Genomic DNA, 19311 nt, shown 5'->3' with positions numbered 1-19311 from the left:
TACTACTACTACTACTAAAAATAATTGTGGTATTTGGTAAGATCTTACTACATACCAGGCACTAAGTGCTGGGGTAGATAAAAGTTAATTGGGTTGGACACAGTCCCTGTCTCATGTAGAGCGCACAGTCTTAATCCCCATTTTGCAGTTGAGGGAACTGAGGCCCACAGGTGGAGTGACTTGGCCAAGGTCACACAGAAGACAAATGGCAGAGCTGGGATTAGAATCCAGGTCCTTCTGACTTCCAGGACAGTGATCTAACCATTAAGGCCATGCTGCTAGAGCCCTCTTACTCACTTGGGTTCTCACTGCCTGTGCTCATTCTTTTCTTCTCTTAGAGAAGCAGAGTGGCTCAGTGGAAAAGAGCATGGGCTTTGGAGTCAGAGGTCATGGGTTCAAACCCCAGCTCCACCAATTGTCAGCTGAGTGACTTTGGGCAAGTCACTTAACTTCTCTGTGCCTCAGTTACCTCATCTATAAAGTGGGGATTAAGACTGTGAGCCCCACATGGGACACCTGATCACCTTGTAACCTCCCCAGTGCTTAGAACAGTGCTTTGCACATAAGTGATTAATAAATGCCATCATTATTATTATTAGTATTATACATATATGTATACATTTCTCTTTTCTGTAGTTTGTTTTGGTGTGCCTTCCACAGTAGATTGTAACCTCCTTGAGGCTAGGGATCATGTCCATTGGACTTGGAGTAAACATAAATACAGAATAACTGGGAGGTTATTTGCCCTGCCCAGCTCCTGAGGCTGAGTGTAATGCACTTGGAGACTCTGGACAGGAGATTAAAAGCCAAACTGTTTAATCAGTCAAAGAATAAAATTAACAATGGTTTCTTGTTCTCTGAATTCTAACACTATTCACACGAGAATGTGAATGAGAAATCACATGAACTCTTGTTCATTAAAAAAAAATCCTAAACAATGATGCTTCTTAAGGGCTTAAATGTAATGGGTGGAAATAAATAGGTCAGAGTTTTTCAAACTAAAATTCATAAATGGAATTTAGACTAGGGGATTTCATTTTTAATCTTGCTTGGTACTGAATGCAGGAGTACGATTCATAACGAGACTTGGGCTCTTTTCCCTTTTATGACCAAGGCTCTAAGGGACTTCAACAGAGGACTAAAAAAGGGATTAAAGGGCTGTAGAATTAGGTCTTCTCTTTGTGCTCCTTTTCATGGAATGACAGGGTTGGAAGGGGGTCTGAGAGGTTATCCAGTCTATTCTCTCAACCTCAACTTGTCTCTCCGCTTCACTGAGGCAAAATTTCCAACAGAGTGACATAGACGAGTATCTGACTCTGAATGTTCAAAAATAGATTGTGAGGTGGGCCCATTTTTCTTTTGATTGACTGAGGTTACAATTTGACTGGAACGTCAGAAAGCTTTCTATGAAGCTGTTAATCTTTAGCTAAAAAGAGAGGAAATTGGGGGGTCAGTGGGGCTAAATGAGAGAAAGGCATTGACCAGGGCATGATTTCAAGTAATAATGTGTCCTAGAATGAGAAAGAACAATCTAGTGACATTTCCAATGAATGATATTAAATGCCCACTATTTATATTAAAAGGAATTAAGCATGTCCTCATTAGTATGGAAAATGCTACTTTGGTATAGCATGTCCTATATTTTTGCAAATATTCCCTTGCCAATACATCACTTGTTTCATCAATGTCTTTGGGAATATAATTTATGGTTATGAGAACTAGAGTTTCAAGAAGAATGAAATGACACCTGAGGTGGAACCCACCCTGCAGCTGATTTCCTGGTGCTCCCTTGCACCAAGAACATTGTCCTGAGTGTGAGCAGTGGGGAAAGAAGGGATAAGTCTGGCAATCTCAGAGAGAGGGAAGGATATGGGGTGTTTGAAGAAAACAGTGAGGGTAGGATGTGTTGTTCAACAAGCAACAAAACAATGTTAAAATGTACAAGTATTGCTACATTAATGCCAGGAGCCCAACAATAAAATGGCTGATTTGGAATGATTGTTAACTGATGAAGGCCTTGACATAATTTGCTTCTCTGAGACTTGTTGGAGGGAAAAATGAAAGCTGACATTTCTGGATGGAAAAGGTAAAAGGTGGGGCCATTAGTTGGTCCCCTCCTAAACATTAGGAAAGATGAAGCAGCATGGCTTAGTGGAAAGAGCATGAGCTTGGGAGTCAGAGGTTGTGGGTTCTAATGCCGGCTCTGCCACTTGTCAGCTATGTGACTTTGGGCAAGTCACTTAACTTCTCTGTGCCTCAGTTACCACATCTGCAAAATAGGGATTAGACCTGTGAGTCCCAGGTGGGACAACCTCATTATCTTGTGTCTTCCCCAGTGCTTAGAACAGTCCTTGGCACATAGTAAGTTCTTAAGAAATACCATTATTATTATTATTATATCAATTATTCTAATAGAAGAATATACCTGAAAATGTTACAAAATGGTGACAGCCTCCATATATTAACAACCACCTGAGGGATTTCATTGACCTGTTAGATTATAAATTCTTCTAAGGCAGGACTCACGGCTTACACATCTTTGTATCTTTTCCAGGCACCAAGAACATGTTGATATTGATATTAATGAATTTTCTTTCCTTGTTGAGCTCTGAGAATACTGCAGAAATATGGTCCATGATGGCTGAGGTGAACTCCTATCTGATGTTCCAGTGACCTTCTTGTTGGGGGAGCAAAGACACGGAAACCATCTTTGGGGAAAGGAGAAAAATGCAGACAAGTCCACACCCCACTATATAGGGAGGAACCGGGCTGTCCTGGGGAGAGGCAGAGTAGGAGGTGGGCACAGATGATAAGACCACCTCTATCACCAATCTGAGGCATATTTTCCAGCACCACTGGGCAGCCAGATTACTTTCCTCCTAGGAGATGAATGAATTCAAGACAAGGGACCATCCAGGTGAATCTCTGAATGTGAGAAGAACACTGCAGCAGAGTTGAGGAAGCACTTGGGAAGAGACTGTAAGCTCCTTGAGAACAGGGAATGTGTGCACTAACTCTGTTTTGCACTTTCCCAAATGCTTAGTACACTCCTCTACATGCAGAAAGTGCTCAAAAAATATCACTGATTGAGTCATGACAAATATCTCCTGGGAAAGTATGGAAGCCTAATGCATTTTAGAGAGAGGAACGGATGACCAACGGAGAAGCAGCATGACTTGGTGGAAAGAAAGCAGGACTGGGAGACAGGAGGACCCATTCATTCAATTTTATTTATTGAGCACTAACTGCGTGCAGAGCACTGTTCTTGGCTCTACCTCTTGCATGCTATGTGACCTTAGGCCAATCAAATGTGGATTAGATATCTGTTCTCCCTCACCCTCAGACTGTGAGATCCAAGTGGGATAATGACTAAGATCAATCAATCAATCATATTTATTGAGCACTTACTGTGTGCAGAGCACTGTACTCAGCACTTGGGAAGTACAAGTTGGCAACATATAGAGTCAGTCCCTACCCAACAGTGGGCTCACAGTCTAGGAAGTGGGCTCACAGTCTAGAAAGATCTAAGATCTTACCATACTGTGTCGACTGCAGAGCTTAGCGATGTTTGACAAATAGAAAGTGCTTGACAAATATCACAATTATTACAGTTTGCAGAATGGCAATAAATCCTGATCATTAGTAGACATTCGAAACAGTTCATTTTTTTGTGAATTTACCTATAAAATATTAAATATACTTTTGATTTCATTTAATACCCACCACAAATCTTAAAGGTTATAGAAATTCATAATTGTCCTTGTGTTCTATTTACACCTTGGGGGGAAAAAAAACCCACACCAGTAAAGTTAAAAACACAAAGGTATAGTTTTAGCTGGCCAGAAGTTAAAACAGAAGTATTCTTTTCACTGGAGTGTACAGAGCCAATCACTTTAATTTGTCTTGACTGACATTTTCTCATTAAATTATGGGTTTCTCCGGGACTGGATCAGCGAACAGCTCCCTGTAACCAAATTAAAGGAAAGTTTATCATTTGAATAGCATGAACTGAACAAAAGTAAAATAGGGAAAAGACTATTAGAGCATCAAAATCTTGGTATTTTGAATAAATTGAGGTAAAAGAAGAAAAGACACATTATGTTGCTCTGCTCCCCAAAACCCAACATCATATATAAAAATGAAAATACTGAGGCCAGGAAATACTTTTAAGATAGTTTGAGGAAAAAGTCCTTTAAAGAATAACCTTGTTGTACAAAGGGTGTATCATATTTTTGGAGGGTATTTTGGTTTAAAAAGAAAAGGATCATGCCACCTTTGATTCCCATACAGTGGATTGCAGCTTTAAGCTATTCACTAAGTAGTCTTTTTGCATAAGCTTTTTTTTTTTACAGTACACATTTACTATTTCATCTACTGGGTGCTTTCTCAGATTCTTCCTCAGCCTTTTATGCAATGGAGAATTCACGAGAGGCTAAGTTAAAACAGCTCCAATTATTATTGCAATGTCATATTCCTTGTTTTGGCCTAAGGTCACTCTGTGGTCAACAGACATTGGCAGCAGTTTGGAAAAAAAAATAAAATGAAAATGAGGCACCGGTACATACCACCTGCTGATTAATAGCCATTTTTTGTCTCTGCCTGTTCTCAGTATCCTGACTAGGATTGTTCATTGCTGTCATTGTCAGTGGCCTAGTGGAAAGAGCATGGGCCTGGGAATCAGAAGACCTGGCTTCTAATCCTGGCTCCACCACCTGTCTGTTGTATGATCTTTGGCAAGTCATTTAACTTCCCTGGACCTTAGTTGCCTCCTCTGTAAAATGAGGATTAAATCCTCCTTCCTCCAATTTAGACTGTAAACTCCATGTGGGACAGGCACTGAGTCCAAACTGGTTAGCTTGTATCTACCAAAGTGCTTAATACAGTAAGTGTTTCAAGTAACAAGTACTATAGAAATATCAATCAATGGCACTTATTGAGTGCATAATAATAACAATTATGGTATTTGTTAAGCGCTCACTATGTGCCAAATACTGTTCTAACCGTAGGGGTTGATACAAGGTAATCAGGTTGTCCCATGAGGGGCTCACAGTCTTAATCCCCATTTTACAAATGAGGTAACTGAGTCACAGAGAAGTTGTGACTTGCCCAAAGTTCATGAGAGAGAGAAAGTGCAGAAAAGGCCATTGTGGGATCCACACTCTCAGCCACACTGGCATATATAGATTGTCCTTGTTCTGTTTAATATTTGTATTAACAGCGTGGGTCAGTGGAAAGAGCATGGGCTTGGGAGTCAGAGGTCATGGGTTCTAATTCCGACTCTGCCGCTTGTCAGCTGTGTGACTTTGGTCAAGTCACTTATCTTCTCTGTGCCTCAGTTACCTCAACTGTAAAATGGGGATTAAGACTGTGAGCCCCACGTGGGACAACCTGATTACCTGGTATCCCCCCCATCCCAGGGCTTAGAACAGTGCTTGGCACATAGTAAGCACTTAACAAATACCATCATCATTATTTTTATTAATATCATTATTATTATAGCTGCCAATGTCTAGTGCTTAAAATGCATAGACCACATTAAGTGAAAGCCCTCCCTGACTAGGCTCCACATTTCCACATCTCCCATTCCCTTCATTCATTTATTCATTCAATTGTATTTATTGAGTGCTTACTGTGTGCCAAGAATTGTACTAAATGCTTGGGAAGTACAAGTCGGCAACATATAGAGACGGTCCCTTACCCAACAACAGGGCTCACAGTGTTGCCCTTGTACGTGGATTTACACCCTTTATTCATCCCCTATCTTAGCCCCACAGCACTTATGCAAATATCCATAACTTATATTAATGTCTGTCTCCATTTTAGACTCTAACCACATTGTGGGCAAGGAACATGTCTACCAACTCTGTTACAGTGTACTCTTCCAAGCGCTTAGTATAGTGCTCTGCACACAGTAAGCACTTGATAAATACCAATAGTGGCTACGATGAATGTGATTGAATCAAATTTTGATTCACAACTGATTCACAATTTACATGAAAATAAATTAAGACATTGTCCCTGGCCCCCAGGGGCTTCACAGTCTAAATGGGGGAGGACCTTTTGTCTCCTAATGCAGCCATGAGAACTTCTTTAAATAGGTTTCTGGAAGGGAAGATTCTGTGGCCTCCCTACCTCCAGGCTCTTCCTTCCCAAAGTTATCCTCTGCACCCTCCAAGGCTTACTAGCATGGGAAGCAGTGTGGCTCAGTGGAAAGGGAATGGGCTTTGGAGTCAGGGGTCATGGGTTCAAATCCCAGCTCCACCACTTGCCAGCTGTTTGACTTTGGGAAAGTCACTTAACTTCTCTGGGCCTCAGTTCCCTCATCTGTAAAATGGAGATGCAGACTGTGAGCTCCACGTGGGACAACCTGATTACCTTGTAACCTCCCCTGCGCTTAGAACAGTGCTTTGTACATAGTAAGTGCTTAATAAATGCCATTATTATTATTACCACTGAGGGGTGTTAAGGACCATGTTTATTCTGTGCACATGGGGACAAACTATTCTTCTACCTCACCTCAGTCAGTGGAGGTACACTTTTTCTCTTTTTTTACCAGGGGATGTCAGGTTCAACGCCACAGATAGCTTCTTCCAATCTTTGGTAGTTTGTTTTTGTATGCTATTTGTTGAATGCTGTTCTAAGCCTGGGGAAGATACAAGTTAATTAGTTCGGACACAGTCCCTGTCCTGCATGGGCCTCAGTATAAGTAGGAGGGAGAACAGGAGAACTGAGGCACTGAGAAGTTGTGACTTGCCCAAGGTCACACAGCAAGCAATTGCCAGAGCTGGGGATTAAGACTCAGGTCCTCTGTCTCCCAGACCTGTGCTTTTTCCACTAGGCCATGCTGTAGTTAAATTTAATACTAATGGAAGCAGCATGGCCTAGTGGAAAGAGCACAGACCTAGGAAACAGGAGATCTGAGTTCTAAACCCTGTTTTGCCAGTTGCTTGCTGTGAGATCTTGGACAAAACACTTAGCTTATCCATGGCTCAGTTTCCTCCTCTGTAAAATGAGGAATAAATATCTGTTCTCCCTCCTATTTAGTCTATGAGCCTCTTGTGAGACAAGGGATGTCCCTGACCTGATTATCAAGTATCTACTCCAAGACTAAATACAATACTTGGCACATATTTTTTTTGTTAATCAATTATCATTATCATTTTATTATTACTGGGCAACTTCTTGGTACAGTACATTGTTCTAAGCATCTGGGAAGTACAAAATGAGCAAGTGTTACACTCCCTGTCCTCAAGAAGCTTACACTATAATGGGAAAGGTGACCATAAAAGTATCTACATAGTAATCAGATTAAATAACTGCAAGTAAAAGTCGATTAGGGGTATAGCTAAGTTTTGTGGATGGTAATACGTAAATATATAAGTCCTAGATCAGGCTGATGGGTTTACAAGACCTGGGTTGCTGGGAATTAATTGGAAGGCTAGTTGGAGGAGGTGGGCTTTTGGGAGGGCTTTGAATACGGTGAGGGCTATGTGGTTTTCCAGATCTTGGGGGAGGAGGGGGAGAAGGAGGGAGGGATAAGAGGAGAGGGAGATCTAAGCCAGGGACACTAAGTGAGGAGATTCACTCACAAGAGTCGCAGAAGTCGAGTGAGGTAAAATTAAAAGTTTAACATGGGAGGAATGAGGAGAGTGAATTGGTGAGAAGAGAAGATATGTAAGGTGGGGAGGATTTTGTGGAGAACCTTGAAGCCGACTGTGAGGAGTATTTGATATTGAGGAGTGGAGAAATGAAGGTGGAGCAATGCTTCACTTTGGGAATATGATCCATTCCAGCAAAGTGTATTAGTGATTGGAAATGGGAAGGGAGGAGGGATGTGCCTCCCTTGTCTAAGATATCTTGGTATTTGATCAAGGTTATGCACAAGAGAGTGAGGCTGTTTCTGCTCCACTATCATGTTATTCTGCACTGATCCTACGGGCAACTCTGGAATTGAGTTCCTCTTTTATATTAAAATGAAGTCGGTTTCCAGGAAATTTTCTATATAACGACTGGTTTGGCAGATTTCTGGTTGTCAAATTCCTAGGGGGATTTAAAGGTTTTCATTCTATTTAGTTTTAAAACGCTGTAGTCATTTTTGAGGTTCAGTTTGTGTTTTCTTATTAACAGTATTGATTACAGCTATTATTATGGTTCTTCAAAATTACCAGGCACATTTCATCTGAAGAGTGTAAGGTGCTTTCAGACACATAATCTCAGTTACCTTCCCTGAAGAAAAGGGAAGAGGCAAAAATAACTGATCTTGATTATCTAGAAGAAACAGGGAGAAGGGGCTCAGGGTGGTGTTCTATATTTCATAGCTTTGCCCTAACATGAGAGTGTGAAGTCCAGTGTTACTCCCTCGGGATCCCACTGAGCTACCATGAGAATTGAGGATGAGACCCAGCCCGCCAAATGGGCATGGCCACTCCTTACAATAATGATGATCGTCCAGCCGAAATTATCTGGACAAATCCTGCAGGAGACACAAGCTCTGACTATCGAGGGAGAGAATGTTGTGGCAACCTGCGGGCTTGGCAGGGTTGATTCCAGCAGGCAACCAGCCAGGTGATCAGGTTCTCTTAGCTGGCTGGCAGGAGCCCCAGCTGATAGCTAGGGGAAGGATACTGGAACTTCTAAGCCATTCTTTCCACAACATTCTGGTTCTGGGTCTTTCCTGGGCTCTTTTGCACCCTCAAACTCACTGCTGTGCCTCAGAGCTGCTCTGGCACTCAGAGCCACCCCCAGGGGTTTCCCACACTATCCTGAAGTAGAGGCCCATACCATGAGCATCCTCCTTTAAAACAGGCTCTTTTCCATTCTCCATGTTCTTAGGGCCTAGGCTAGAAAAGGGAAAGGCCAATGAAGATGTGCTCAGGAACACTCTGTTCAAGTTAGCACTTTCCAAACACTAGGGAAGCAGTATGGCCCAGTGGATAGCGCACAGGCTTGGGAGTCAGAAGGACCTGGGTTCTAATCCTGGCTCTTCCACTTTTCTGCTGTATGACTTTGGGTAAGTCACTTAACTTCCCTGTGCCTGTTACCTCATCTGTAAAATGGGGATTAAGGCTATGAACCCCATGAGGGGCAGGACCCGTATCCAACCTGATTAGCTTGTATCTACCCCAACGCTTAGAAAAGTGCTTGCCACATAGTGAGCATTTAAAAAATACCACCATCATCATCACTACGCTTTTTGGGTTGTTTTTTCCAGTAATAGCCTTTTGGAGAAGCTTTAGATTGCTGCCTGTTCTAGGAAGAGTCTGTTCTAGGAAGAAAAACATGAAATATATAAAAACTAAAAGATCTCCTAGAGTATAAGTGGATCCAGTCAGGGGGGAGAAAAAAAAGTCTCATACTCATCTGTGTAAACTTGGGGTCACTATCTGGTGTCTTTGAGAGACTGGTGAAACAATCAATCAGTAGTTTTTACTGGGCACTTACCATCCTACTAAGCTCTTGGGAGAATACAACACACAGAGTTAGCAAACACATTCTCTTCAAATTGAGTTTACAGTCAGCCAGAATACATTTTTTTAATAGCGGAGGAAATTGTAGGAATCTACCCCAAAGGACCCCTCTCAGGGTCGCACCTGGAGAGTTTCCAGCACTCTACCTGTCTCAACTTTGAGGGAGAGTCAAGCAGAGGCCTGTCCACTCCATTGCATTTCTAGCTTGGGCAGTGGGTAGTGAGTGGAAGGCATTCATTCATTGTCGTATTCATTGAGCACTTACTGTGCGTGGAGCACTGTACTAAGTGCTTGGGAAGTACAAGTTGACAACATATGCAGACGGTCCCTACCCAACAGTGGGCTGACAGTCTAGAAGGGGGAGACAGAGAACAAAACAAAACATATTAACAATATAAACTAAGTAGAATAAATATGGACAAGTAAAATAAATAGAGTAATAAATACGTACAAACATACAGGTGCTGTGGGGAAGGGAAGGAGGTAAGGCGTGGGGATGTAGAGGGGGAGGAGGGGGAGAGGAAGGAGGGGGCTCAGTCTGGGAAGGCCTCCTGGTGGAGGTGAGCTCTCAGTAGGGCCTTGAAGGGAGGAAGGGAGCTAGCTTGGCAGATGTGGGGAGGGAGGGCATTCCAGGCCAGGGGGATGATGTGGGCTGGGGGTCAACGTTGGAGCAGGCGAGAATGAGGCACGGTGAGGAGATTAGTGGCGGAGGAGTGAAGGGTGTGGGCTGGGCTGTAGAAGGAGAGAAGGGAGGTGAGGTAGGAGGGGGTGAGGTGATGGAGAGCCTTGAAGCCTAGGGTGAGGAGTTTCTGCCTGATGCGTAGGTTGATTGGTAGCCACTGGAGATTTTTGAGGAGGGGAGTAACATGCCCAGAGTGTTTATGGACAAAGACAATCTGGGCAGCCGCATGAAGTATGGATTGAAGTGGGGAGAGACAGGAGGATGGGAGATTGGAGAGGAGGCTGATACAGTAATCCAGATGGGATAGGATGAGAGCTTGAATGAGCAGGGTAGCAGTTTGGATGGAGAGGAAAGGGAAGATCTTGGCAATGCTGCGGAGGTGAGACCAGCAGGTTTTGGTGACGGCTTGGATGTGAGGGGTGAACGAGAGAGCGGAGTCGAGGAAGACACCAAGGTTGCGGGCTTGTGAGACAGGAAGGATGGTAGTGCCGTCAACAGTGATGGGAAAGTCAGGGAGAGGGCAGGGTCTGGGAGAGGGAAGACAAGGAATTCAGTCTTGGACATGTTGAGTTTTAGGTGGCGGGCAGACATACAGATGGAGATGTCCTGAAGGCAGGAGGAGATGCGAGTCTGGAGGGAGGAAGAGAGAGCAGGGGCAGAGATGTAGATTTGGGTGTCATCAGCGTAGAGGTGATACTTGAAGCCGTGGGAGTGAATGAGGTCACCGAGTGAGTGTAGATCGAGAACAGAAGGGGACCAAGAACTGAACCTTGAGGAACCCCTACAGTAAGGGGATGGGAGGGGGGTGGAGGAGCCTGCAAAAGAGACTGAGAATGAACGATCGGGGAGATAAGAGGAGAACCAGGAGAGGACGGAGTCTGTGAAACCAAGGTTGGGTAGCGTGTTGAGGAGAAGGGGGTGGTCCACAGTGTCGAAGGCAGCTGAGAGGTCGAGGGGGATTTGGATAGAGTATGAGCCATTGGATTTGGCAAGCAGGAGGTCACTGGTGACCTTTGAGAGGGCAGTTTCTGTGGAATGTAGGGGACGGAAGCCAGATTGGAGGGGGTCGAGGAGAGAGTTGGAAATCTGCTACAAGTCAAAACTCACCTGTGCTGGGTAGCAGTGGCATGGGAGAGAGTTGAGGGTGGAGACTCAAGTTTACTGTGCAGAAGGAGGCAATGCTAAACCAGTTCTGGAATTTTACGAAGAAAACTCTATGGATACACTACCAGAACGATTGCTGATGGAGGCGGGGTGTTCTGGGAGAGATGTGTCCATTGTGTCGCTATGGGTCGGAGATGACTCTGGCATAAGATAAGACCCCAAAGGAAATAGGGATCATCATCTCTAGCCCTGCCTTATCTTCTCTTTATGTTTTTGTTTATGATTGGCTCTTGGATAACACAGATGCCAAACATATCTAATAAAGATTTTAGTATGTCTTCATTTGTCATCTTTTTAGGATTTTATTTCAAGCGCCCTGATAAAAAACAAAATGTAATCAATTTCTGGTTAAGTGCCTACCTGCCCTCCTTACTGATAATTACTGATAATATTTTCTATGTTATCCTCGGCATGATGTACACACATTATGATAAACCTGGGCAACTGTTAGAACCATTCCAAAGCCATAAATTCCCTATCTTAAGTGTAATGAAAAGGAATCAGGCCTTGTTTAATGAGATGCTGTTAAGAAGCAATAATGAGGTCCTGGAGCACAGTCAGGACATACACAATGCAAACTTGTTGCATTTAAGGCAAACAGATGGTGCAGGTAAATTCAAGTACCTGCTGGATGATTGCTGAGTCAACAGTGGGCTAAATTAGCTGAAGAAGAAATCCTAAGCAGAACTGGTGCAACCTCGTTCAGGTTGTCTTTCCTTCTGTAGGTGGAAGGCATTGGATTATGCAGGCCTGTAGCCATCCACGATGGATCTTTGTGGGGTCAAACATGACCATGGGTACAATAGATCTCCAAACAATTGCCAGAGCTGCTAGCCAGAGGGACTGCCACATATATTAGCTGTGAAAAAGACTGAGAAACAGCATGGACTGAGCACAGGCCTGGGAGCCAGAAGGACATGGGTTTTAACCCCTGTGTTGACACTTGTCTGCTCTGACCTTGGGCAAGTCAGTTTACTTCTCTGGGCCTCAGTTATTGCATCTGTAAAATGGAGATTGAGACTGTGAGCCCCTATTTGGGACAGGGACTGTGTCCCATCCGATTTGCTTGTATCCATCCCAGAGTTTAGTACAGGGCCTGGCACATAGTAAACCCTTATCAAATACCACAACTATTATCTAGGAAGCTGGGAATCTTTTCCTCCCCATGCCTCATCCTTTACCCATCCCCAGTCTTTTTCTCCTCAAGTAATCTGGAGGTAGGAGAGCCTAGCAGAAAGGAATGATGGAGCACATAGTGGAATCACCATTGAAAATACTTCTCTTGGGCTTTACTTGTCCAATCTGCTAGGTGTTCATAACTGCAAGGTGGCTTGGTGTTCCAGTTATGGAAAACACTTTTGGCTCCCAGTGAGGGTAGTTTTGGAATCTTTACAAGTCCTTATTTCAGTCCAGTTTACTTACACACCCTCTCTCTCAAAGAAAGCTGGCTTATTTTTTTCTTAAATTGAGTTTTCAATACATCAGGTAAAGTGCTGTGGATAATTCAGCATGTATTGCACAATTTTGTGTCCCACAAATTGAGCATTCTACCCTTAGTCCTGTAATTTAGCACTGTATATATTTTTAAAGTGGTTTGCCATCAGGATTTAGTGTTTTTTCCCCCATCAGAATTTAATCAGTGTTACTAAACCTACCTATTGGATGTGGAAACAGAGAAGTAAAGATATTAAATGATTCACTTGTCAAAATTGCCCAAGATGCCTGAAAGGGAAGTAGGAGTAAAACTGAATTTGTACTCCGTTTCCATCACCAGCCAGGAATCTTTTCCTCTGAAGTGGTTGATTTTGCTCATAGCAACATCTGATTGAGAATGGCTTTTTTTTTTCTTTTGGAGAAGTTTAATATATGCCTTAGGGAAAGCAATGTGGAAAAGAGAAGGAACACATTTAAATCAGAGAGCAGGACTTTCAGGGTTCTGGTTCTTAGCCTAGTATTTGACAGAGGAAATGCCAGGATAATAGTAGGAATGAAGAAAATAGTTTTTTGAACTTAAAAAATAAAGCATCTCTGAAAATATTTTATTTCCCATGAGATTTTTATTTCATAACCTGTTGGAGGACAGGGAGGGCACAATGAAACAAGAAAAAGCCTTTGATCTGAGAATAAGGTAAACTTTAGTTTGGAGGTTCAGAAAAATTGGAAAAGGAAGAAATAATTGAATTGACTGTTGGCTGGACATAAATTCATTCTATTCTTTCTTTCTAGGTACAGTGCCACATCAAGGAAGACTAGCTCTGAGAAATGGGATAGATTATTATTATTATTATTATTATCATCATCATATCTGACCAAGTCTTATCTGAATATCTTATATCTATCCCAGCACTCTGTACAGTGCTTGGTCCCTAATGAGCACCTAATAAATACCACACAAAAAAAGTTACCTCTTCAGGGCCAGTCCAGAGACAGTGCCCTCTAGACTGTTAGCTTGCTATGGGTAGGGGATGTTTCCATTAGTTCTGTTGTGTAGTACTCTCCTAGTGTTTTGTACAGTGCTCCACACATAGTAAATGCTCAATAAATGCCATTGATTGATTGATTGCCTATTCAAGGAATACCAAACCTGAGGCATGAGAAAGCACTTCTCAAGCGGCTTTACCTGCATTGCTGTTAAGGGAGACTTGACAGCAGAAAAAACTCTATGGAAAAGCTGCCTTGGTGTTTTTTTTCTTTTCCAAAAGGGAAAAAGAAAGCCTCCAGGCCAATTTGGTGTTAAAAAGAACTTGTATAGATTGCCTCCAAAATATGTGACTCACAGAAATTTTTGTCTGATGTTAGAGACAGGCAGTCTGAGAAAAGAGAACATAGAAAGGCCACAGATTGATTTAATGCTGGTCTAATCAATCAATGCTATTTATTGAGTCCTTACTAAGTGCTTGGGAGAGTACAATACAACTGGCTTTTGAACCCTGGACATTTGTCTGGCTGTTCCTTAAGATGTCAAAATATGGGGGTCCTTTGTGTCTCAAAGAGGACATGAGTCATTGCCATTCAATAAGCTGCAAAACTAAGGAAAACATTTGGCCATTTCCAATGATCCTATGACATCTCTTTGAAATAACAAGAGGTTTTTTTTCCTCAAATCTATGTGAGCCCAACTGGGATTCCGCCATTCTTTCCTGGAATGGCTGTTAGTCCCTGGAACATCCAGTTATCCAGGATAATTGTACCATACCCAAAACTAAACAATCCAATAATTCTTATTGAGCCCTTCCTGCGGGCAGGCCAGTAGATTAAGAGGAGTACAGTACAGTTGGAAGGCATGATCAGTGCTCCTGAGGCCTCTAAAATCTCGTGGGGAAGGTGACAATAAGATGAATTGCTGGTAGGAAGAAGCTGTACACTATAAAGATATGTATATAAATGCTATGAGGCTAGGGGTGTGAGTACAGTGCTCTGCACACAGTAAGTACTCAATAAATATGATTGAATAAGGAAGTGCTTAAAGGGGAAGTAGGGAAATTAGGGCAGAGTGATGAGGGATTAATCAGGGAGGCCTCCTGGAGGAGATGTGATTTCAGAAAGACCTGGATGATGGGAAGAGCAGTGGTCTGATGGATAGGTCAATCAGTGGTATTTTTTGAGCACCTACTTTGTGTAGAACACTGTACTATATGTTTGGGAGACTATAATGCAGTGCAAGGAGCTTTTAGTCTAACAGCTGTGTAGCAAGATGGAAGGGAGGAAGTGAGCAAGAGATCAGCAGTGAAAGACAGAACTTTTTGAAACATGCCTTCATGTTGCAACTAGAACATTAGCTAGTCCCTGAGAGAATACTGCTATCATTCTTCTTTCTGAAGGTGGATGACAGAGAGGAGAAGAGGGCATCAACAGGCCATGGATAAAGGATTCAGTTCATCACAGAGAAAAGGAGACTTGGTAAAAAAAAAAAAAAAGTTATTGTAAATGACATAGGACAAGAATCAATATTAGTAATAACTGTGGTATTTAAGTGCTTGCTATGTGTCAAGTACTGTACTAAGCACTGATACAAGATAATCAGATGCCACAAGGGACTCACAGTCTAAATGGGAGGGAGAATAGGTGTTGCAGATGAGGGAACTGAGGCACAGACAAGTTAAGTGACTTGCCCAAGGTTGTATAGCAGACAAGTGACATTGCCTGGGTTAGAACGTGGGTTCTTTGACTGCCAGGCAGTGCTCTTTCCACTTGGCCATTGTGGCATTCCTAATCAGTATAATCCTTCTGTACCAAGGAATGGGATTGTACTAAAAGAAGAGCAAGAAGCCACTTATCACTTCCTTTTCAATGAAACGTGGTCTTTCCCTGTGAATGGGAAAGATGGGTGGAGGGTCACTTGTGGACTGGATGCACTGGGGAAAAATAGAAAGGGGCCCTAAAAGAAATGAAAGTGACAATCATTTTGGCCAGAAGGCCATTAACCAATTTGACTGGGCTACTGAGGGCCTCTGATTGCCTGGTGAAATGCAGATTTATTAAACGGGACAGAGGAATTTCCTCCCTTGGTAATTCCTATCTACTTCTACACCTGTCTTCAAGTAGATTCATCTGCCAGCATGACTGTAAGAGCAGTGCCATGCAGGGATTGCTGGGGACTGTGTCTGTGTGAAGTTCAGAGACAGGAGCTGAGGAGGATTGGGGGATGAAGAGCTTCTTCTGACAATCAATTGATTCACTTTGTGCTCTGGTGTGGATACATATACTAGAGGGTTGGATTCAAACTCCCTGTGCTGGGTCAGTGCATTGACACAATAATGAGCACAAAACGTGGGATAGTGCTAGTTGCACATCAGTCATTTCAGCCGCAGGCATGTGCATGGCTATAATTTCATTTTCAGTGGTGTCATCTTCAGAATAATAATTATGTTTTTCGAGTGCTCATTACAGGGGTAGATATAAGATAATAACGTTGGACACCATTGCTTTCCCTCATAGGACTCACAGCCTTAGGGGGAGAGAGAACAAATATTTAATGTACGTTATACAGAAGAGGAAACTGTGGCACAGAGAAGTTGTGAATTGTCCTAGGTCGCTCAGCAGGAGAATATCAGATCTGGCTGTTTTCATCATATATCCTGACTAAAATCATATCTCCCCCAAGAGGCTTTCCTTAACTAAGACTTAATTTCCCTATTCACCCTCCATTCCCTGTGGCCTGTGCACTAGGGTCTGTATCCCTTAAGCATTTTGATATTCACCTCATGCCCAGCCCCACAGCACTTACGTACATTCTTGTCTTGTCTTATGCTGTTGTCTCTGAACCATAGCGACGCATGGACACATCTCTCCCAGAACGCCCACCTCCATTTGCAATCATTCTGGTAGTGTATCTATAGAGTTTTCTTGGTAAAAATATGGAAGTGGTTTGCCATTACCTCATTCCACACAGTAAACCTGAGCCTCCACCCTCGACTCTCTTCCATGCTGCTGCTGCCCAGCACAGGTGGGTTTTGACTTGTAGCAGATTGTCTTCCACTCGCTAGCCACTGCCTAAGCTAGGAATGGAATGGGTATGCCTCTGCCTGACTCTCCCTCCCATAGATGAGACTGGTAGAGTACTGGAAACTCTGCAGGTGCTACCCTGAGAGGGGCTTATATACACATCCATCTATAATTTATTTTAATGTCTGTCAGTAATTTACTTCAAATCTGATAATAATAATTATGGTATTTGTTAAGCACTTACTATGTGCCAAGCACTGTTGTAAGCACTGGGGTAGATACAGGGTAATCAGGTTGTCCCATGTGAGGCTCACAGACTTAATCCCTATTTTGCAGATGAGGGAACTGAGGCCCAGAGAAGTTAAATGACTTGCCCAAAGTCACACAGCTGACATGTGGTGGAGGTGGGATTAGAACCCACGACCTCTGACTCCCAAGCCCGTGCTCTTTCCACTAAGCCACACTGCTTTTCTGATGTTCACATCTAGTCTGTAAGCCTCTTTCATTCATTCGTTCAATTCATTCAATCATTTATTGAGCACTTACTGTGCGCAAAGCTCTTTACTAACTGGGAGATTACAATATAACAACAGACACATTCCTGCCCACAACAAACTCACAGTATAGAGGGGGAGATGAACATTAATATAAATAAGTAAATAAATAAATATATAGATATATACATGTGTGCTGTGGGAATGGGAGGGAGGATGAATGAAGGAGCAAGTAAGAGCAGTGCAGAAGGGCGTGGGGGAAGAGGAGAGGCAGGCTTAGTTAGGGAAGGCTTCTTGGAGGAGATGTGCCTTCAATAAGGCTTTGAAGTGGGGAAGAGCAATTATCTGTCTGATATGAGGAAAGAGGGCATTTCAGGCCAGAGGTAGGATGTGGGCAAGAGGTTGGTGGCAAGATAATAATAATGATGGTATTTGTTAAACACTTACTATGTGTAAAGCACTGTTCTAAGCGCTGGGGGGATACAAGGTGATCAGGTTGTCCCATATGGGGTTCACAATCTTAATCCCCATTTTACGGATGAGGTACTGGGAAGCAGTGTGGCTCAGTGGAAAGAGCCCGGGCTTTGGAGTCAGAGGTCATGGGTTCAAATCCTGGCTCTGCCAAGTGTCAGCTGTGTGACTTTGGGCAAGTCACTTAACTTCTCTGTGCCTCAGTTACCTCATCTGTAAAATGGGGATTAAGACTGTGAGCCCCACGTGGGACAACCTGATCACCTTGTAAACTCCCCAGTGTTTAGAACAGTGCTTTGCACAAAGTAAGCGCTTAATAAATGCCATCATTATTATAACTGAGGCACAGAGAAGTTAAGTGACTTGCCCAAAGTCACACAGCTGATAAGTGTCAGAGCCAGAATTAGAACCCATGACCTCTGACTCCCAAGCCCATGCTCTTTTCCACTGAGCCACGCTGCTTCTCATAACGGTGGGGAAACTAGGTACCTTGGGAATGGCAAGGCTCCCTGCCAGGAGAGCCCCAATGTTCACCTTTCAGTCCCCAACACTCTCCAAGTTAGGTGTACTGGATCAAGAGGATACATGGGCTGGTCACATTTGAAGTTCTAGTTTGTTGGTAAAGAATTGTATTTGAAGCTAAACTCTGCCAGGCCTCAGTATATCTCTCCCATTTCACTTTCCTGAACACAAAGGCTTCTTTGAAATCATTTGGACATGCTTGGACCCTGGTTGTGTGGTGATAATGCCCTCTCCTACAGCAGTAGAACAGTGTGCCAGTGAGCCCCAAAGCCATTTGTGGGTTCTAACAGCACTTTGTCTAACTTTCCAGATTTTTCAAGGTGGAAGATGTGTGTCACTTGTGGCCTAGAACAATTCACTTTCCCCCACAGGGCACTCTGCCCGGACTAATCATCAACTCCCTATGCCCATTCAAGTATGAAAGGGCATGCATAAATAATCCATGGTTAATTTATCCCCCAAATGAACAAACAAGTATTTGCTGCTGCAGAATATCCATTTATAAAAGTAAAAATGTCATATAAGATATGCATCTAATAGAACGAATTCATCTTTCTTTACATAAAGGTAAAGAAAAAATGATTATGAAAAGTTGACATGCTTGCCAGGCAAAAGTTAAATTATGAAGAAAATTTGTTGGGGGGAAAAGAACATTGATCTGTTTAGATATCTTTTTTTCTGAAGCCAGTAGAATTTATTTGTCACTTTGTTTGTGACTGCCTATTTTCTAAATCACTGGTTCATGTCAAAGGAGCAAGAAGTTTGCTTGGGAAAGGGTCCTGTCCAAAATAGCATTGCTAAAGTGCTATTAGATGTCAGTTGAATGCCTGCGAAGTCTTTGTTTACAATGATTATAAATAGAAACTAGGCAGAAAACTCCACACAGACCAAACATTCTATTTGCTGGAGCAGCCTGGAACATCAGTAATTTTTCAAAGAAGGCACAGACCTCATTTACTTGTGAATTCAGTGTCTTGAGAACATGTATCAGTTTTGCTTCGCTGCCTTCCAGGGAGTTAGGGCAGTATAGATTAGATTAAAAGGAGTGAATAAATCTTAATTTTGT

At 42.8% G+C, this 19311-nt stretch overlaps 1 non-coding gene across 1 annotated transcript; it reads right to left on the bottom strand.

The window, feature by feature from the left end:
• Positions 1-16769: 16769 nt before the first annotated feature.
• On the bottom strand, positions 16770-16907 carry LOC119926029. Its single transcript, XR_005449947.1, has one exon. It is a non-coding gene; the product is annotated as a small nucleolar RNA SNORA7 (small nucleolar RNA).
• Positions 16908-19311: the final 2404 nt, after the last annotated feature.

Source organism: Tachyglossus aculeatus, chromosome 3, assembly GCF_015852505.1.
Source record: "Tachyglossus aculeatus isolate mTacAcu1 chromosome 3, mTacAcu1.pri, whole genome shotgun sequence".
Taxonomy (NCBI): Eukaryota; Metazoa; Chordata; class Mammalia; order Monotremata; family Tachyglossidae; genus Tachyglossus; species Tachyglossus aculeatus.
The sequence above is the reverse complement of the archived record's forward strand: the minus strand, read 5'-3'. Positions and strand labels throughout refer to the sequence as shown.